General features: G+C 46.4%; 1 pseudogene; it reads left to right on the plus strand.

Annotated features, from left to right (window-relative positions):
- Positions 1-3,053: 3,053 nt before the first annotated feature.
- On the plus strand, positions 3,054-9,933 carry LOC120653587 (annotated as a pseudogene).
- The last annotated feature ends 12,776 nt before the right edge of the window (positions 9,934-22,709 follow it).

Here is a 22,709-nt window from a genome sequence, read left to right on the forward strand (position 1 = left end):
CTCCGTTGGATGTTGGCCTATGAAGAATGCACTGTAAGCCGATGATGTGGAGAACTGCTTGTCCGGAGTCCATTTCCAGCAAATGCGGTCACGCTGGTCGGCATCCAGGTGAATATCACGCGTGAGATCCCATATGTGGAGGTAGTCGAGGATGACCTGCACAGTAAGGGCGCCAGTGATGTCCCTCGTCCAGCGGTCGCCGTGTAGAGCTTCAAATTGTATGGACCGGTAGCGCGCTCCAGCCTAAGAGGGGGAGGGGCTGAATTAGGCAACTAAAAACTTAGACCTATGGCTCCAACTAGTTTGCACAAAATTAAACTAAATCAAGCTATCTAGATGTGCAACTAGGTTGTTCTAGTGTGAAACCCCTATCCCAAAAGAATTTAGCAACATATAGCCTTTTCTATCAAGAAATTACTCTATGAAAGTAAAAGCATACAAATTGCTAGTATGAAATGCGGAAGCTTAAAGAGCGGAATAGGAGATAGCAAACTCTTGACGCGGGTGTTTATCCCGTGGTTCGGTTAGCCACAAAGGCACACCTACATCCACGTTGTTGTAGCACTCACTAAGAGTATTGCTACTCGGCCACCAAGTCTCTTCCGTGAACACAATCACGGTCACCTTGGCCCCGGGTTCCACTAAGGAGCTTCTCCATAAAGGATGGGGGTCTCCACGTCCCCCGCACAAAGATGTCGTCGCCGCTCCACACCAAGTCGGAGGGTCGATGACGTTGCCGGCGAGCTTCACAGCTCCAAGGGGCTGGCGCACCAAGCTCTTCTTTTGGTTCACTAAAGAACCACAGCACAAAGGCTCAAGGCCTTGCAATCTCACTCACTAAGAGCTAATCTAGCACTCACACTTTACAAGGCTAGTGCTAAACGCTAAGGATATGATCAATGGGCTCTTGTATGGCTTGGAGATGATCTTGGGTGTGTGTGACTTCTAGCAACTCCAGCAAGCGACAAATGGCCGGGGGATGCCATATATATAGGCCTCCAAGTCGTGGAGCCGTTGCTCCAACGGTCAGCAAAAATCTGTGTATCATCGGATGAACCGATGCCTCTGGCAGGGGTAGCGTCAGTTCATCCGGTCACTCTAAGACCTGAAGTAGCCGTTGAACTCCTGACAGCTGACACAGTGATCATCGGTTGAACTGATGCTTGCTCGTCGGTTAAACCGGTCACTCACAACACTCAACTAGCCGTTGGCCTTCTTTTCTTCTGCTGACGTCATTACACCGGTGCTTTGCTCCGATGCATCACCGGTTCATCCGGTGCTGAAGGATCTTCTCCTGGGCGCTTGACATCGTCTCTGGAACATAGTATGCCAAATGCACCGATGCCTGTCATGATGCCGTCGGTTCAACCGGTGCCTTACAAACACCAGGGCGTCGGATCTTCCGACAACCATCGGATGCACCGATGTTTAGGCATCGGTTCAACCGGTGCTACTGATTTCTGCAGAACTCGTCCAATTCAGCGTTTCTTTGAGTTCTTTCTTCGTGTTTTGTTTTGCATGGCCTTTTTACTTCATCCCTGTGATCTAGAAATATTCACTTAACAATACCATTAGTCCCATTGATTGCGTTGTCATTCGATCACCAAAAACACTCGAAATGGCATAAACGGTGCCATGTTCGTTACACAAATACTATCCTTTTTTTTCTTAATCCGAGGGCCAACCGCATTGAACAGACATGGAGCGATCTGCATAATGGATTGACCCTGTAGCCAGCAATCAGACCAAAACAGCGCCTTGCGACCGTCACCAACTTCCACATATGTTGAGGTAAAAACATTTGCTCCACAATTGTTTCCTGAGCGTCAGGGAGAGCATGCCAGGAGCGCGCCTCCATGGATCTTTTCTGCCAGAGCCATCTCATTCTCAGAGCATATCCAAAGATTTGGAGGTTCATGATTCCAAGGCCTCCTAAATCAGTTGGCCGTCAAACTCCCAGCCACGCCAGAAGGCAGTGGCCCCCCTCTAGCAGATTTAGCACCGCTCCACAGAAATCCCCGTCTAATGCTGTCGATGTTTTTCAGCACCCAAGGGGAGATGCTGACGGCTATCGCAGTGTGAGTAGGGATGGAAGACAGAGTGCTCTTGATGAGGACGGTGTGGCCAGCACGGTTCAGCATTCCTGACTTCCATCTAGGCAATCGGTTAGCGACCTTGTCCACCAGAGGCTGAAGATCAGACTTGGAGAGTTTCCTCAGACTCAGTGGAATGCCCAAGTAGTTGATCGGGAAGGGGTCAATAGTACCAGGAAAATGGTGCAAGATAAGCGCAGTGCTTTCCAGATCGCATTGAATTGGAGATATGCGGCATTTTTGCATGTTGGTTCTTAATCCTGAGGCACCCGCGAAGATTTCAAGAATCCCTCTCAGGAGAATCAGGTCCTGTTGATTTGGAGCGGAGAAGACGATCACGTCGTCTGCGTACATGTAGGCCATTTCATCGATCTTCGGATGCAACCACGTCATGAGTTCTTTCTGAACAGCAAGGTTGATCAAGGAATTAAGAACTTCCATGACAAGCACAAATAGAAGCGGTGACAAAGGGTCGCCCTGGCGTAAACCCCTAGCATGGCAGATGCGGCGCCCCGGGGAGCCATTGAGAATGACCTTAGTGCTTGCCGAGTAGAGCATAATTGAAATCCAGTTTACCCATCGTCTGGAGAAGCCAATGTGCAGAAGCAGGATCAATATAAAGCGCCAATTGACGGTATCAAAGGCTTCCGCAATGTCGATTTTGAGCAGGGCACACGGTAGCTTGGTTTGGTGCAGTAATTTTGTCGTGAGCTGCACTGCCTTGAAGTTTTCATGTATGAGCCTGGTACGGAAGAATGCACTCTGACTGAGTTTTACAAGGCTTCCCATCAGTGGTGCGAGACGATGGGCAACCACTTTGGTGAACAACTTTGCGAAACTATGAATCAGGCTGATTGGCCTGTAGTCCGCAACCGAAAGTGCCTCGGTCTTCTTGCGCAAGAGGACCATGTATGCCTGGTTGACAAGGTAGAAACTCCGTCCATCCAAGGACCAAGGGGCATGGCAGGCTATGTGATTTTTCCGGCTTCTATGGCAGGCCTGCAGGTGGAAAAATTTGGTGTTGGCATCGCCCTCCGCCAGGTAAGTAATACGAGATCTCTGCCGGGTTAAAGTACGTTGGAGCGATGCAAGGCCGAGAGAGCAGAGCTTCGCCTTTCTTCGGAGCGCGAGTTCATGTGGTTGGAGCGCTCTAACATCTTGAGCCGAGTCGAGCCTTAGCACAATTTCTTTAGTGATCGCCAACTGTAGAAGAACGGAGCCAATGTGCTTCGCACTCCAGCTTTTTAAGGCCTTTGCTGTGTTCCGCAGCTTGAAATCAAGGCAGCGGAAAGCATCAATGTCATCCTGGGACCATGGTGGGGGAGTGTTCCAAGCTTCGTCGACGACCTGGAGGTAACCGTCGCATTTAGTCCAGAAATTTTCGAAGCGGAATCGCTTACAATGTGGGAGGGTGCAATCTGTTTTTAGGAGTAGAGGAAGTCAAGGCCGTGGATGGACTATCGGAGGAAAAGGCAAGTACTTGCAGCCAGAACGGCACGGCGTTGGTGACTTGGTGCACGCCAGCAGCTGGCGGACCAGTTATTGGTTAGAGCTGGCTGACATGCATGGATGCGTGAGCAGACATGTATATATGCCGGTAAAGTTCAATCGATTGTGATCAGAGCCAGATCGAGCAGTACAAGTATTCTCTGCTTTGACGGTTGTGTTCTAGCTATTGTGTACTCAGTATCCAGAGAGAGAGAGAGAGAATGCAGGGCTTATTAACAGCACCCGCTGCTGCGTCCCCGGCTACAGCCGCACTGCTCCGACGACGGACTGCCGGTGCCGGGACACAGCAGGTTCAGCGTGCCCTGCCCGGGCGCGCTCCGCGCTGGCGACGTCAGCGATCTCATCAGGGTAATTTCTTATCTGCCATTGTAATAAAGGTTTAAGTAAAATGCACTGGGGTCCTTGAACTTGACTCGGGGTGTCACCCAGTCTCCAAACTTACAAAATATACATTCAGATCAGTAAACTTGCTAATTGCTAATCATATCACGTGAGGTTCAAATTATAGTTATTTAAGCTAAATGGAAAGTTATTTAATATGTTTAAATAAAATATTATATATGTACAAAAAATATTCATACAAATTTACTTGTACAAATATATTCAAATACAAAAGATCTGCACAAGTAAAATTTTTATGCAGATCTTTTATATTTGAATATATTTTCTTACTTGTACAAGTAAATTTAGTTGTACAAATATATTCTACCTCGGCTTTCTGCATGCCTGCATGGTAGCTGCTGGCCATCTGACCCATGGGCCTCGCAACCTCCTCTCGTCGAGCCTCTCACCAACTCACCGATGCGAGACAAGTATTTGTCATGTGTGTATATATATATATACATACATACACTGTATCCCTCTTGGCCACATCCGTCCGTCTAGTGCTCGTGTGCATAAGCCATTCCATATTGCTGATTATAGAAATATACTTACCATATGGTTGGTTTATTGAAGTATATATAGGGCGGTAACGGATCATAATGGTCTCTTCACAATCCAACTTGGCTCTTATATATTTTTAGCTCAAAATTATATAAGATTAGAGTCCAATCCTTTTAGGTCCCCGTCCTTAGATTATATCTATGTCAAATTTTAAGACTCTTTACTACCCATATGTATATATATAGTTGTGAGACCAACTCACCGGAATATCTAAGTGGGTACTGACAAAACTAAGCTTATCATATCTGTTGGACTAGCTAGCTAGCTATTGGCCATCTGAACCTGTGTCACTGGAATATCGCCTGCAGGCCCGGCCTTCCACCGATCTGCCGCGCCTTTGCTCTTTTTTTTTTTTTTGGGCTTCAATGAAGCGTCCAGCGTACATCAACAAAACATCGAGAGTGTGTAACGGGGACTTCGAGCATTTTCTGCAGAAAATGCTCTGGTGGGTCCTGCCTTTAGTTAAGGCTCAAGTTAAGTATTTGGTGCACATTACGACAGTGCATATTAGAATAATATTCGATGATTGTATTTTGGCAAGGACTTGTCCAGTCCAATGTCCAATTGTCCAAACTTCCTTTGACCTGGACGTACTTCAAACAATTTTCTTCTTTGACGTCTTCGTTGTTCTCTTGATCTTCTAATGTTTCCAACATAGCATGTTCATCCTCTCAAGTCCATCATCACTTGAATCTGACGCTAAATCGTTGTATATTAACACATATGATTATATTGTTAATTTCATTTATCATGTTGCTGTCACTAACCACCAAAGAGTCACAATAATTATACCAATAAGTATAATATATTTTATATATATACCCCTAGCAACAGCTATATTGGCGGAGACAGTGTCAATGTTGTAATGAACTTACGTTTATTTAACACCAATATAATTTTTATAATGTATATCCGGGGGGGATAGTAGTGGATTGAAGGGACATCAATTATCTTATTCAAGAAGCCTTTTTCTTTGAAAGATATATCTCGTATTTGGTATTGCATTTTTTCCACTCTGTATATATTTATTGATGTCCAAAATAACAAGTAATAGATTTTTATGTATGCAAATATAAGTGTGCATACTCCATGCTCATTGTTCATCAATCTGGTTTAGGGATCAATCTATTCTTTTTTAATGAAATTACTAACTATTGTTGTCTTCAAAAAGTAACTTTTTTACCATGTGTGAATTCATGATTAGTTTGCATATTTGTACTTTGTCATATTTGTGTACCAATAAAATTATACTTTCATAAAAGTACATCAAAAGAAAAATATAATAACTTCAGATATTAATGGCCAAACTTTTGAAATTCTAACCACGCAGAATAAAGACATGAAATTAAATGACCCCTCCAAAACAAAATAACAGCACTAGAAATAACAAGGGGGTCTTGGCATGTCTGGTTTGTAGGGTTCATCGTAGAGGCACTGCAGAGCGAACCACATGCGGAAGCACACAAACCAGTTGTTGGGAAGACACAGCAGCATAAGGTGCATACATACAACAAACTCATGCTTGATAAGGGAATCAGATATTTAATTTACACACAAATAGCAGAAAGGTGTGTATCTCTGAAACAGCACTAATCTTCACCGGATATATAAAGGGTGAGCCAAGACACATCGACGAAATGATCGACACCATCAGAGCTGCGTTGAGGTCGGCGGCAGGCGGCGATATCAGTGTCTCCCCATATGACACGGCGTGGATCGCGCTTGTGAGAAAGCTGGACGGTGGAGAAGGCCCAGAGTTCCCCCGTGCATTGATTGTATCGCTAGGAACCAGCTCCCAGATGGCTCATGGGGCGATGATGCCTTCTTCTTAGTCCAAGATCGGCTCATCAACACCTTGGCTTGTGTCATCGCTCTGAAAACTTGGAATATTCATAGCGACAAGTGCAACAAAGGTACAATGTTTAATAGTCTGTCTAATAAGTAATAATTTAAATCTAAAACATTGACATTTGTCCAGGAATATATGTATATGTATGTGTGTGTGTGTGTGTGTGTGTAAATATAATCAATTAAATATTATATTGATGACTTTTCTTATCGAGCTAATATTTTTTTGTTAATGTAGTCACCTCACAAGTAATGGCATGAACTTGATATGTTGTTGTAGGCCTGTCGTTTATCCATGAAAATATAAAGAGACTACCTGAGGACGATGAGAATTGGATGCTGGCCGGTTTTGAGACAATCTTCCCAACGCTTCTAGAGATGGCGAAGGATATAGGCCTTGACATACCTTGTGATGAGCCCGCGTTGCAAGACATATATGCGGAAAGAGATCTAAAACTCGCTAAGTACGATAACTACTTCTGCTTGTTTGTTAATATATTTCTGATTCTTTTTGGTAGTTTTCATACAAAAAGAGGGTGCACCCAGTAACCAAAAAAAAACAATATTTAACCGTTGGTTTTCGTATTTATATAATTTCTACATTATAGGACCCATCGTGTTTAATTTCTACATTATAGGACCCTACGTACTCCCTCTAGAAAATTTGTTGTGGGAATCCTAGCTACATCTATAATTTGGTTTCAAAGCAGCATGAATAATTTTGGTTTTCTAGCTGACCAAAATGTTTGGCTATCTTACCTGTTGGATTCCTAAAGAGGTGCTGCACTCCGTCCCAACAGCTTTGCTTCTTAGCTTAGAGGGAATGCCAGATTTAGATTTAGACTGGGACAGGTTATTCAAACTCCAGTCTCCAGATGGCTCCTTCTTGTCATCAGCAGCTCCGACAGCTTATGCTCTTATGCAAACAGGCAACAAGAAATGCCTCGAGTACCTTGCCGACAGCGTCAACACGTTCAACAGGGGAGGTGTGTAGAGTGAACGAATAAAGACATCTCTTTTTAGCTACAGGCTACAGCCTGCAAGTAGTATCTGTTGACTGCATAAAAGTAGTAATATAATTCATTTTCTCTTCCGATCCATAACTTCATTTTCAGCACCCTCTAACTACCCCATGGAGCTGTTCGAGCGCTTATGGGTTGTCGACCGGTTGGAGCGGTTGGGCTTATCCTCCTACTTCAGGAGTGAAATTGACAGTTATTTAGACTACGCTTACAGGTAACATAAACTCAGATGGCCTCTGATGTCTAGGATCATTATTTCTACTCGATCGGGTAATTATTAATTCACCCCCTATCTTGAGAAGGCACTGGAGTGATGATGGCATAGGTTTTACCTGGGACTGCACGGTGGTGGACATCGATGACACGGCCACGGGATTTCGTCTCCTCCGGCAGCACGGCTACCCAGTCTCTACTAGTAAGCAGGCTGTATTGTCATCGCAGATTTAATTACAGTGTTATTCGGCAACATTTCTGATCCTTAATTATTCCTCTTTGGATTATTGATGTGCATATATAAAGAGGCCTTAAAGTATTTCGAGATGAAAGATGGCGAGTTCGTGGTGTACCTGGGGCAGACCAACCAGTCGGTGAGCGCGATGTACAACCTGTACCGCGCTGCCGACCAGGCTGCCTTCCCGGGCGACGATGCTGTTATCCAGCGGGCCAAGGCCTACAGCTCCGCATTCCTTCAGAAGAGGCGAGCCTCCGGCAACCTCAACGACAAGTGGATCATCTCCTCGGGCTTGCCTGGTGAGGTCGCCTACGGCCTTGACTTCCCCTGGAAGGCAAATCTGCCGCGCGTTGAGACAAGGATGTATCTGGAGCAGTACGGTGGCAGTGACAATGTGTGGATCGGGAAGGTCCTTTACAGGTACTCATATTTCCAAGCATAATTACTTCCCAACTCTGAACTTCTGCAAATCTTTCCACGGGTACACTCGATTAACTCTGTATGTTATAGGATTCATCTCTTCAACAACGATCTGTTCCTTAAGTTGGCAAAGGCCGATTTCAGCAACTTCCAGAGACACTGCCGGCACGAGTTGCAGGGCCTCAAAAGGTGATGAAACTTCTCCAATCCAATCTTGAATTCTTGTCAGTCGCCATGTCCATTGCATCCAGCTCTGTCACCAAGCTATTACTTACATGGAAATCGATCTATCCTGTACGCAGGTGGTGTGAGAAAAACAATCTTGAAATGTATGGGGTGACTCCGCAGAGCGCTATGAGAGCCTACTTCCTAGCAGCAGCCAACATCTTCGAACCATACCGAGCAGCGGAGCGGCTGGGATGGGCGCGCACAGCGGTGATTGCCCAGGCCATCTCTTCCTGCTTCCTGAGCAGCAACGCTCATGTTACTAAAAGCATGCTGGAAGAGCTCAATAGTGAACTCACTAGTGACGGCCACAATCTTGCAAGGTTTGAGCATAGCACTATACTTTGTTTTTTATTTTGGGAATTCTGAGGCAACCCAGGCGACGTGTAGGTGTAGCTAGTAAATTTGTTGTAGATTCTGCTGATCCCAAATCTGAATCCAGTGGACAATGTACATGTGTTAAATGCAGGCGTGGAGAGAAGTATTCGACGACGGAGAATGGCCTCCTCAATGCACTTCATGAGCTGATCAATCTCTTTGCACCTGGAGAAGATGCTTCCAACGATCTTCGTGAAGCTGTAAATTCCAACACATCATCTCTAATTATTACTTCATGATAAGGATTTTTTTTAAATAATTGTCAAATGATGGAAAAGTGATGAATTCATCTATTTTTTGCTATTGCAGTGGAAGACATGGCTAACAGAATTGACCACGAACGATGTCCAAGAATCATGTGAAGGAAGCACAGCACTGTTGTTAGTTCGCACAGTGGAGATCTGCTCAGGGAGACACTGTTCAGCTAACCTGAACCTGAAGCTTTCCGAGTATTCCCAGCTTGAGAAGCTTACCTCTTCCATCTGCAGCAAAGTTGGCTCTAGGACTCTTTCTCAGGTATGCACGTGCATCATGACAAAATTATTACTCACGTCCTTTCGTAAACTCTACTAATCCACTTTTGTTTTTTTGAAAATAAAACATTTAAGATCAATCAGAATGGAACAACAACGGAGAGCATTAAGAATTTAGAACAGCAAGTAGATCAGGAGATGAAAGAGCTGGTTCAATTGGTTTATCAAAGCTGCGACGCTATAACCAGGGCGACCAAGCAGACATTTTTCCATGTGACTAGGAGCTGCTTCTACGTTACTCATTCTTCACCTGAAACAATCGATAGTCACATCTCCAAGGTCATATTCGAGGATGTCATTTAGGGCATTTCCAACCAAGAAACTATACCATGTAGTAGTGTCTATGACATGCCATGTTACATAGACACCGCCTAAGAAACTATAGCTCCCAATGCATAATTTGTAATTGTGGTTACTCCCTCCATTCATGGATGATAGTCTTGTTTGGAATGGGCACAATAACCAGAGTAAAAAAACATTGCTTATCAATCCTACTTATCTCATCATTATTTACCTAGTGAAAAGAAACGCTCTTTAATTCTTAAACCTCCTGAAAAACAAATGGTATTTAATACCCCACCTGCATGCAGTCTATTTTTATCCACTGCACGTGAAGTCGAAATATTAAGGTTACGTTTGGAAGTCGATATTGGAAGGCTGGATATTGAACCGTGTCCAATGCCAATTCAGCCATGATATTGAATTGAGTCCAATATAAATTCTGTTGTTTGGACGAGTATTGCATTGTGTTTTGGAATCTTGGGAAGCAGCCCAATTCAATACCCGTTTGGATTGTGCAAAAGGGTGAAATTGGAATTCCCTACGCCTGAGCCCCTCCTTGAGCTCCTTCGACTATTGCCGCTGAGATCCTCCGGCCATGACCCTTGAGCTCCTCTGGCCGCCATGTCACAGTGGGGGAGGCACGCGCCACGGCGCCAGCAACCGCTCCTCCGCCTAGCCCGTCAGGGAGAAGCACACGCTGGTTGCCGCTCCTCTGCCGCCAGGCCCGTCGGGGAGGGGGAGGCGCACGCGCCAGACGGTTCTCCTCCGCCCGGCCCCGCACTACTAGAATACCCCTGTAGATACACAATTTTTAGAGTTTGACACGCTATATTGCATCTCTATGGCACCGTAGACACACTTTCATAAAGGGTGTTAGAAGCATCTTCGTATGGACCGTTGCAGGCTTTGTAGAAATGATTTCTTGAATCTTATCTATGTAAGCAAGAGACGTTTCATAGACATGTTATGTGCATATGTACACACATTGATACATCTTCGTATACATAGAAATAAAGCGTTTCTAATAGTACAGATACATCGTATAGTAACACTTCATTGTCTGTGAACTGTAGAGACAATCTTTTGGAAACAATTATATTACATGTCTATTAACATAGAGATGATTTGCTTGATACATTTTTACAACACATCTTGCGGGCCGCGGGCGTTCGGCCGCAGCTGGTTCCGCGCGTGCTTCGGAGGCGGTGCCGGCGTCCTTTGCCGGCGGCGGTGGGCCGCAGTCGGCCACAGCTGGCGGTGCAGGCATCCTCTGGCGGGGGCGTGGGTGCCCTCCGTCGGCTGAAGCGGCCGTTAAACAGCGGCAGAGCGTGTCGCCTCGGACGGCCGTCGCGGTCGATCACTGGCGGCGGCGCTGGTGAGGTCCGGTGGTGGGGTTCATGAGTGAGGAAGACGAAAGGGGCCGCGGCGACGATGAAGGAAGTGAGGGCAAATTTTCGCGCGCCTGGAGGTTTGCCCTCATCTGAAAATCGAAAAAAAAAGCCGGGGAGCCCAGGAATCGAACCTGCGCCGTCACGCGTGTGAGGGGGCGGGGGAGTGGAGCGGGGGCGGGGCCGTGCGTTGAGTTGGGAGATCCGAGCGATCCTGACTGTAGATTTGCATTGAAGCCTTTGAGGTTTCGGTCCTGTTTGGTTCTTCTAGATCTAGATTTTAGATCAAAGAATCTTGTCATTTGAAGTACTAAATAAAGTCTAATTATAAAATTAATTGCATAACTCTAGGGCTACTTTACGAGACAATCTAACGAAGTATATTAATCCACGATTAGTGGATGGTTTCTGTAGCACCACTGTAGTAAATCATGACTTAATTAGGCTAATTAGATTCGTCGCACCAAATTATACTCATATGTGAAAAGGTTTCGCAAATAAATTTTATTTAATATATCATGCATGTGAGATTCCTTGATCCAAAAATTTGAATCCAAACTTCCAAACAGGGCCTTAATCCCAGTCGTCCATTTCAATGGTGCAGTAATGCTGTGTACAAATTTCTGGGTACACAACGTGGTGGGCATCTCAACGGGGGACGATTTTGTCGGATGGCTTTAGCGTAATTTAATCCGTGCTTTAAGGGATGGATTAGCTGCGCCTTTCGTCACCACATGATGCATGTGGAGGCCCGAGGAGCGTTTGTATGTGGGGCACATGCTGGCCCAAAAGGAGAACTGGGCTGCATGCAATTCTAAACAAGCTCATGATTTGGGTTGCGTTTGGATTTCGAGACAAGCCAGGGTGACCCGACCCGGCCCAGTCAGCATCTACTGTAGATGTTAGAGCGATGGCACCGTGTTTTTTGTGAGTGCGGTCGCTTTAGCATCGCCAGAACGGCACAGCAAGCAGACGCGCACGATGAGGCTATGCAGATGTACAAGCCCATCCACGGGTGACGAAAAGCGTGCGACTTTGACCCAAGCGAAAAACTATATACCATGCCGAGAGTTACCGACTGACTTTTTGTTCCAGAGTTGATTTCTTGAATTCTTGTTATATACTGTATAAGATTTGTTTAGTTCTTTCTCCGTGTTGGCGAGTCGTCGGATTTGCTGGTGACGATTTATCTACACCTCTCTCTACTTGCTTGTGCCATCACGGTTGCATGGCTGCAAGGCCCAAACCATTTTCGCATGCGTCATCATCGTCCGCAAAGAAAAGGGAGGAGTCACTCACACAATGTAAGGAGATTACCTTGGTGCCCCTGCCGGTGGTCTCCCTAGCTCACACACTCGCTGCAGTCAGTCCACGGCACGGTGTGGTGGTGTAGCCTTCACACGCCGGCCTTATTACTCTCTACAGCAACCGGCAGCCACTGTACACGCAGACTAGCTAGACACATCCGGATCAAAAAAGTCCCGAAACGCGCGTACGTGCTCGGCTCGTTTTCCTCCGTTCGCGTAAGGGCTTCTCTAGTGGTGATTCGATTCCTGCCAAAAAAAAGAACACGTGTAGTTGGACTCTGGATGATTCTTTGATCTCCAGAATCACCCCCATCCTCCCCACCTCATCGCTCGTGCGAGGAGCCGGAAGGTTCCGTTCCCCTTTCTCCCTCATCCCGTTCTTCCTCAACTCGATTCCCTTCTTCCTCAACTTAATCCCGTATTCTTTCCTAAAAATTTGATTTACAAGTCTGCAGATCGATGTTGCTACAAGCGATTTGGCGGCGCTCGAAGATCTTCGGCAATAGATCCGTTGCAAAAGAAAGAGATCGGCTAGCGGCGGCCGCCGCACAGTGGGAGGCGGCGGAGCGGAAGGTGCTGCTGGCGCGGAAGCCCCGCTTCGGGCTCCGCCCGCCTGCCCCAACAGCGTGCTCATGCTCCTATACCTCCGCTTGGCACAGGTCAATGTCCTTTTCGGCGCTAGCTAGTGCTGCTTCACTCGCCGGCGCAAAACGGCAGAATCTTTGGCCGCCAGCACGCAGCAAGAGAACGGGTGCCATGGTTGGCTGGAGCGGGAGACAGGTGCAACTCTTTTTTTACTTGGATTTATTCTGGTACAATTGATTTACACATTTAGCTAGGTCTTGCCTTCTGCGCTGTCATGTATTCACCGTTTCTTCCAAAACAGTATCAACAATGCTGAATACGGCAACAGAAAGTAGAGAATGGAAATTAAATGAGACAATACACTTTATTTTTCATCTTGGAAACATGCGTACACAATATGATGGAGAAAAATAATTTTTGTGTTACAGAATACATAAAAGAAACAAGTGTTACAAAAACTAAACTTATTTGGTGACAGACTAATCAGTATCCTGATCTTGATTACTTCCGAATCGTTGCCATATATGCTCTGTCAAGTCAGCCTTCAGGCTGCGGTGCTTGGACTGATCATGAATTGCAGTGTTTATCTCGAGCATCCTAGCAAACTCATTAATTGGACCATGATGATAATTGACCAAGGCTGCAGAGTTTGTCTGATCATAGTCATAATCATTTCTTTTCCCATAAGAATCCCGCTCATCCTCTACTATCATATTATGCAAGATAATACAAGCATACATAATTTGAGAAAGTGCTTCCCTTTCCCACATACGTGCTGGGTTCGTATTATAGCAAAACGAGCTTGTAGGACACCAAATGCACATTCCACATCTTTTCTTACCCCAGCCTGTTTATCTGCAAATAATTTATCCTTCGCACTTAATGGCCTAGGCACTGATTTCACAAATGTCGCCCACTCTGGATAAATTCCATCTATTAGGTAGTAGCCCATATTGTACTGATTGCCATTAACCATGAACTGAACTTCAGGAGCTCTTCCTTGCAGAACTTCTGTGAACAATGTTGATTGGTTCAACACATGCACTTACTAGTCGTAAATTCTCTGCTTCACTCCAATATCTACGCCCATATTTATTATTTTCTTTCTTAGGACTGCTATCACTTTCTTCAATAATGACAGGGACTCCATGTATGGGCTGAGGCATAGAGATTGGAGAAGCCGATTCATCACCACGGGAACCACTAGTGCCCATACCTCCATAGCAGGTAGCAGATCCAACCGGAGATGATGGATCACCACTCATACCAACTCCAAAAGCTCTTTGCTGGTATTGCCCCAAGCCATCATGGTAAGGGAAGCCATGGCTTGATGGTGGGGCACGCAATTGTTGATAACCTTGATAGCCTGGTTGAACTCCAAATGGATTGAAATGTTGTGGAAAATGAGGCTGCTAACTAGGTCCATATGGTGGTGGCCTGAAATTTGTAGAAAAATGAGGTGGAGGGAAACTCTGGTATTGTTAGAAGTCTGGACTTGCTGTTGATGCGGAGTTCACCAAGCTTGTGAAGCTGGCGGATGAAGATGACTCCATGCTTCTATTTTTTTGTCAAATGGAGATGAGAGCTGAGCAGTTTTGCTCTTTGTTTGTTGATGTGTAGACTGTAGGCTTGTAAATTTTGAAGTGTGAATGGATTGTTAAATAGAGTTGGAGAGCAACGGATATATGGGCAACGGTCGGTAGTTGAGACGTTGAAAGTATTGTGCATCTATAGTTTTTAATTGCTCTTGCATCGACTCCTCTTTGGAGTTCGAATCGTGGCACTGTACAAAGATTCTGAGTACTGCAGCGGTGATGGTTCGAATCTTGGGATGCCAGCCAGCACAGAGTTCGCTTTTCAAAGGCCACTGGAGAAGGCCTAACACCCCAGGTGTTAATCATCTATAATTAAATCTGATCACAGAATTAACATGATTATTAGCACTAAACCTACATGAACAAAACCACTAAATAAATTTTTGCTAGCAGTTTAACCAATGTGATGAGGAAATTTCTTCTAAAACAATTTCTAATAATAGGTTCGAGCCATTTTTGAAATCAAATAATATTAAAATGCACAAACATGGGGAGAAGTAAATTTTAGTCGAAGATATAGTTGCGAATGCCAAAAGACTCAATTTCGATAGTTAAACAAGTTGTCGAAAGAAATCAAATCGAATCCTAGTTTAAACATCTAAACACATGAAATAATGAATTCAAGTATGGTTAAAAATTACGTTTCAGTTTTCAAATGATAAAAATATGAATTCGCAAAGATTGGAACAAAGAGTATAAAAGTTTGGGTTGCTTCAGACCGGTTGTTCAAAAGTTGAGTTGCGAACGGTCCGGCCTTTTTGCGTGGACAGTCCGCCACGGTTAGTTTCGGATGTCCGAATCCCTTTTAACAGCGGACGGTCCGCAGAATGGTCCACAAGTATCGGTGATCGGATGTCCAAACATTTTGAACTGCGGACGGTCCGCGGGACGGTCTGCCGGTCAGCTGTTCGAATGTGCGAACATTTTCAACTGTGGACTGTTAGCCGGACGGTCCGCGGGACGGTCCGCTAGTCACGTTCCTAGTTCACCTGCTCCTCTGCTCACCATTAAGACGCCCATACCGTGACTGAGCGCCAGTCGTCGCCACGTGTTGGCCATCGAGCTTTTCCCGGCCATCCTCATACAATGCATTGAAGTCATTCATCTCCCCGAGCCCATTCCCTGTGCTCTGTCTCACTCTCTCACTCGTTCAGTTTCTTCTTCTTCCTCCAACAGCCATGGACGCAGCTTGAGCGGGTACGCTAGATGTACAACGTGTGGACGGGAAGCACGCGATGTTGGAGCCGAACCACGAGGCGGTGTTTGGTGGACATCTCTAGAAGATGGAAGGAACCGCTAAAGCAACCGAAGACCCGGCCCAAGGTCGGAAGGGCCCAAAGCCGTGATAGTATTAACACTAACTTAGTGTTACTCCTAGGCAAGACCCGGTGCATAACTCCTATTTTAAATTATGAAACATTATATATCTATTACTTGTGCATTATGTTTCAAGAATTATTTGAAAACTTAGTTGCATGATCCCTAGGTTTCCTTGGGTCTTATACTAGTATGTGTAGGTCGATAGCACTGTCATGCTAATTAGAACTAGGTAGAAGTCGAGTAATTTTCTGTTACTCGCGAGATATAGGATATAATTATATTTCAGTACATGGGGATCGTATTCATGATGTAATGAATGGAAATTAGAGACCGGACGGGGAATGGTGATGAGATGTAGGTGTGGCATCAGGACAGGGTTCCTGATGTCTAGCCCCGTCTGTGTGAGGACCGTACCGTTGTTGGCCCCGCTGATCGAGTTTGAATTGTACTAACCGCATGCCGGAAGTATAAGGTAGTCGAAACCGGTAAGCCTAGTACTTCTTTGTTTCGAAAGTACAGGAACCCGCACCCAACTCCTAGGGTAGTCGAGTGGCCGCGGAGAAATGGGTTGCATGTATTTACTTTTGATGGTCTCTCGTAGGGCTCGACTGACTATATGTCGTTGGGCTGGTTCCTGTAGTTCGAGGCGGAAAGGGAAATGGTTGGAGCATGTGGTCCGACGGGACATATGCGTACCGTGTTGGTTAGATCCACATTGCAAGGTTAAATCGGATCGATTCGCCGCGACCCACGATTATCTGAACCTTGATCTCTGCGCCACATCGTAGTAAAATGATATGGAATATGAAAAATGTAAGTTGATAGTTGATCTGAATTATTAATTAATGACTTACCATGTTTGCTCTAGATATGCAAATATTAGTTGATGGTTAAGCTATAAAGAATCTTGAGCTAAAATGTTGAAAATATGATCCACTTTTAGTAGCTTTTCCCTTACAATGGAAGGGAACAAAGAGGAGCAGCTGGGACCCCTGGGTCCTAATTGAGTAACTTATTTTGGGCTGGGCTAGGCTGCTTCATTCACCGCGGATCCGGTAGAGCTTCTCTCTCTATTGATTTTGGAAAAAGTCATTTTTACAACCTTCAACTATCGCGCTGGTTCGATTTTTATCCTCGATGTACAAAACCAGAAATCTTGCAACCTCCAACTATCAAAACCCGTTTAGGAAGGCTTTTATCGGCTTTGGTTTCACCTGTTTTGAGCAGATCGAGATACTATAGTGTGAAGCAGTTTTGTAAGCAAGGTAAAATAAACTAAAAGTCAGGTGAATTCACTTCTTTTTTACTTTGTCGGCTTCGGCTTCATTGGCGAAGCCATTTTAAAAAAGCTTTCCGAAATATCCGCTTAGTCTTTTTTTGTGTTTTTGGAAAAACTCACATTGAATCACTGACGCTGATCTAATCCATATTGTCGGTCGCGGGTCGTCAGCCACCGCTCGGCAAACCCAGTCAGCACCCGCCACAAGACCGAACCCCTGGCAGCGCCAACTTAGTATGCAAAATGACAAGTTGGCCATGGGACCCGTGCCTTCCGTTGCACACTCTTTCTCTTCCATGACGCACTTTCCTTCGACTCTGCTTGCTCCCTCCACTCTTGCGGTTAGCAATTTTGGTCGTCAACAGTTTAGTTGGATTTGTAATTCTGTGCCTTAATGTACAACGGAGATCAGTTAAGAAATAATGTGGACGTGTCATTTGTAATCCTTAGTGCTGTTGTATTGTTTTATATGTAGTTTATAATTGAAGAACTAAAATCCCTTGTGGCACGCTTTGGAATGAAGTTTTGATCGGAATTTTTGGGGACAAAATTCTTGTGTTCTGAATGGGGCCTCACTGTTTTCCCTACTCGTTCATGTGTAATCTGCCAAGTTTATCCGCAGTAATATTTCCGAAGCCTGTAGCATCGATGTGATGTTTCAGTTTCATAGGAATATATTTCTGACTGTTAGATCCATCTTTTTTTTAATTTAGGCTGTTTTTTTAGCAATTTTAATTTAGGCTGTTTTGCTAACGGAAGATTAACTTGAGAAAATCACTGCATAAACTTTGATTGCATAGTACTGTACATATGTGTAGGATGTTTTTTCCTTGAGTTTTGTAAGTTTAGCGTTCATGTTTTCTCTTGAGGTATTCTGTTAAGCGGCACTTTCAGTTTCAGTAGCGGTAGTGCTGAGATTCTTATATCTTTCACAACTACCAAAATTATCAGACATGAAAACCCTCATAATAGCCAGGTGCAGACTGCACATCCAGAGTTTTTCCTCCAACAAACCGGTGCATTTCACTACGGATCTCACAAATTGGAAGCTGCTCCGTCAGTCCATTTTATTTTTGCAGCAAACATTCGTTGTCAGCAGGATGGTCCACGTACGTACATAACCTGAATCATATTTCGGTAGATCCTTGCAACGAATATTTGGACGGCTCCCGAACACTCGCAATTGCTGCGGCCATCAGCACCTGAAGCAAGAGGAAGCCGTCCCCCTGCAAGTAGAACAGGTGCGCGACCTGTTCGAGAAGAGCTCCCTGCACGGCCTCGGGATGGCCCCACCCTCGCTGAGCACCGGCCTCAGCAGGTCCCTCCGGTAGGCCACGATGTCCCTCCTGATCTCAGCCTTCGCTACCTCGATGGACGCTGATGATGTCGAGCCGCCATGGCGGAGAGCGTACAGCGAGCGGCACGCTATTGACACACCCTTGCTCGCGCTCCTTCTCGTTGGTCTGAAGATCGTTGAGCAGACGGGCGCAGTTTGAGTTCAACGACTTGTGCAGCTCCAATGGGGAGTACTGAAACGGATCGATGGCAGTCTTACGATTTCCGCGATTTGGTCGACGACGCGACGGTTCTGTACCTCCTCAGCCTTCGCTGCAATCTGGTTGCTTGTGTTGTAAACAGCGTAGAACAAATCCTGAGGACCAATGATGGTCACTCTAGCATGATAAGTGATTGACAATATTGTGTGGATTTGATATATCTCTTGACTCGTGATGTGCAGATGCAGGGTGTGATGTGACAGTCGACGGTATGCGGTGAAGGTCAAGCGAAAGATAAGGTTCGTACCAATGGACCAAGGATGGTGAAGGGTAAATGTTGGGGATGCCACCTTCGTCTAACAGCGAAGCCCGTCGTCGAAGACCTTCAGCTCCGAGCAAAAGAGAGGACGAGCAGCGAAGAACACCACGAAGGTGAAGAAGAACGTAAGCGAAGGGCTTGGAACGAAGACTGCAAAACGAAGGCTTGAGTCACCCGAAGCCGTCCAAATGGGAGCGAAGAGGCGTGTGACGAAGGTACAGGTTGACCCGTTGTGCGGAGCGGCGAAGACCCTCGGTCGCGAAGAGACGCGAAGTGAAGCGGCCCCACTGTCAGAATTCTGTACGGGATGTACAGCTATAATTCTACTACGTTGTGTCGGATGTTGTAACATTACTTTTTTGTCCATAGAATATTCCAGGATGCTGGTGGTTAGAGGGCAGCAAGGGGATTTCGGCCAGAGAGTTGTTGAGTTCCTAGGCTATAAATACCCCCTTGTAACTGTTGAAGATTATTATGAAACAGAGAGCAAATACTGTCACTTTGATTTTTGTGCCATTTGTTGTGTCCTTACCATTTCCTCGCGGACTTCACCCTTCGTTACCCGAATTGTTGTGACCTCTTCGTCCCGGAGTGTCCTACACCAACAGTTTTGGCGCCCACCCGCGGTTCGTCCTCGACACGGCCACATGGCAGCAAAGAAGAAACCAAACCCCAGTGCTTCGGAGGCCAACGCTTTGACCGAAGCCTAGCCTTCGAACAACATCATCGTCCCAACCAACGCCGACGACCATCACGGCGAAGACCTCGAGGTCAAAGACCTCGCTGACGGAGGCCTTGAGGCCGACCTCCATGACCTCGGCATCTCCGTCGAAGACATCCAAGTCAAGAAGAGAATCGACGCACGCCTCACGGAGAGGCAACTTCAAGCGCAGCAAGCACAAGCCGGCACATCCAATGTGGCAGCTGCAACAGCAAAGGGAAAAGGGCACCAGCTATCCGCCGAAGAGATGGAAGACCAACTAAACAAGTTAAGGGAACAGGAGCTTTGCTGCAAAGCGATGCGTCAAGCCATTCGTGATCGTTTGGTGATGATGAAGCCCCCTCGTCAAGACCCAAGACTAGTGCAACAAGTGCCTCAGACTCAAGGGCTTCGCATGCAACCCCCCTTCATCGAAGACCAGTACTCGGACGAAGAGAAAGGCGAGTACATGATACCAAACCAGCTTCGCCCACAACAGCATTACCCACAGCAAAATCCCACCACATCCCTCTCCGTAGAATTCGAAGAGATCTTGTGGCCTCCACGTTTCAACCCAACTATCCTCCCACAGTTCGATGGGGACTCCGATCCAAGAGATTTCCTACTCAAGTACGAAGCGGCCATCGAAGCGTCTGGAGGCGGAGCAGCTTGCAAAGTAAAAGTGTTTGTTCTCTCGCTGAAGGGCCTCGCTCAGCATTGGTACTCCAATCTCCCGGCTGGTCACATCCATACTTGGGACCAGCTCAGAAAAGAGCTCACCGCTGCCTTCAGGGCGCCGAAGCCTGAAGAAGTCAACTCATGTGCTTTCCACAACTTGAAGCAAGGGGGGTCTTCGCTGCAAGAATATCTGCACAGTCTTGTTAGGCTTCGTGCAAGAGCTCCAAATGTAGACGAGAAGACCATCATCAATGCCGCAATCGCCGGTTTGAGTCTCGGAGTACCTCGAACGCCGCAGGCCGAAGACTCTAAGTAAACTCTTCGAGATTACGCAAGAGTACTGCGTTTCTGACATAGGAAAGCATCGGAGAATAGAAGAGATGAATGAGAAGAGGGGGCGCAACCGCGACCGACAAAACTAGTATCAGTCCGATCAAGCGAAGACATCAAAGGCTGTGAACACGGTCTCCAGCGACGAAGCCCGCGACTCCTGGCCTCAGAACAACAGAGGAGGGAGGAGCGATCGAAGCAATTCTAGTCGTGGTCGGAAAGAAAATTCCGGCCAGAAACAAAAGGTACCCTACTGCTGTATTCACGGCAGAGACAAAGGCCATTGGACTAATGAGTGCCCCCTCATCAAGGAGAAAAAAGAATTGGAGCGAGCCACAAACAACGACCAGCCACCGAAGCCCGTTAATTCTACCCACACAAACCAGCCGCAAGGTCCACCTTCGCAAATTCAGTGGCAGCCTTCGCATCAGCCCCATTGGACTTCGACATACCCCACCCTCTCACCATCCTTCCCAACATTCCACTACAACCCCACATATACCCCTCCAGCCCTACCAGCGCCTTCGGCTCCACATTTTCCACAAATCCAAAACCCTTCGGCGCAACATCAAGGGTGGCGCCCTCAACTCCAGCCACAAACTCCCAATTGCCTCCCTCCACCTTCTAAGCTAGAGTTCGGCACAATCCCAAAGAGAGCCAATGATCCAGTCGAAGGCACGGTGAATGTCATCAACACCATCTCCGGCGGATCAAACGAACCAGTGCATGAGACGGAGCGTCAGAGGAAAGAATACCTCCGCTCAGACTCGCACGTCTGCGAAGGAAAACATTTCCGCACCACCTGGTCTCATGTCCCAATTACCTTCTCCGAAGCTGATCTTAGGCTTCAACATTACCCTCACAATGATCCCCTCGTCATTCGTGCAAACATAGGAAGAAATTCCGTTCACTTCGCGGGAAACAACGTCGGTCGGATCCTCATCGACAACGGTAGCTCTGCGGACGTCCTCACCTGGCAGTGCTTCTTAAAGATGGGGTTCACAGAGAAGAACCTGCACAAGTCCAAATACCCACTCATTTGCTTCGGTGGAAAAAGAATCGAAGCCCTCGGCAAAATAGAACTAAACGTGACCTTCGGCGAAGGCAACACCCAGAGAACAGAGATCATAACTTTCAATGTGGTGGACATCGCCTACCCGTACAATGCCATCTTCGGCCGCAACAGCATCATCAAGTTTGTGGCAGTCATCAACCAAGCCTACTTATGCATGAAAATCCCAACAGCCGGAGGAGTCATCACGATCCTCGGCAACCAAGAGGAAGCCAGAAGGTGCGAAGACAATGCAGCGTGCACCATGAAAAATGTGCATGCCATCGAAGCCAGTAACAATGACATCGAAGAGGAGGAAGTGAAGCCACTCAATTCCGGGCGGACCGAAAAAGAAGGGGTTACGTCGGCAGAACACACAAAAAAAGTCTTGCTCTGTGAAGATGTACCAGACCGCACAGTGACAATTGGCAAAAGCCTCGAAGAAGCCGAAGAGTCCAGATTGATACAGTTTCTGAGAAACAATCAAGACGTCTTTGCATGGTCCTCTTCGGACCTGCGAGGAGTCAGTCGGGAAATCATGGAACACGAACTGAAAGTCGATCCGAAGGTCAAGCCACGCAAGCAGCGTCTTCGCACTATGTCCGAAGACCGCAAGAAAGCCGCACAAAGTGAGGTTCAGAAGTTCCTTGATGCGGGGGTAATCCGCGAAGTGCAGTATCCAGAATGGCTGGCTAACGTAGTCATGGTCCCAAAAAAGAATGGCAATTGGAGAATGTGCATCGACTTCACCACTCTGAACAAGTTTTGCCCGAAGGATGAGTTTCCTTTGCCCCGCATAGACACCTTGGTAGATGCGGTTGCTGGGTCGTAAATGCTAAGCATGCTAGATTGCTTTTCCGGAAGAGGCCATGACTCCAGAAGAACTTCGCCATGGGTCTTATAGGACAGAAGAACCTGACGAAGACATCAAGCCAACAATTGACATAATCGAAGC

Source organism: Panicum virgatum, chromosome 1N (genome assembly GCF_016808335.1).
Source record: "Panicum virgatum strain AP13 chromosome 1N, P.virgatum_v5, whole genome shotgun sequence".
NCBI lineage: Eukaryota > Viridiplantae > Streptophyta > Magnoliopsida > Poales > Poaceae > Panicum > Panicum virgatum.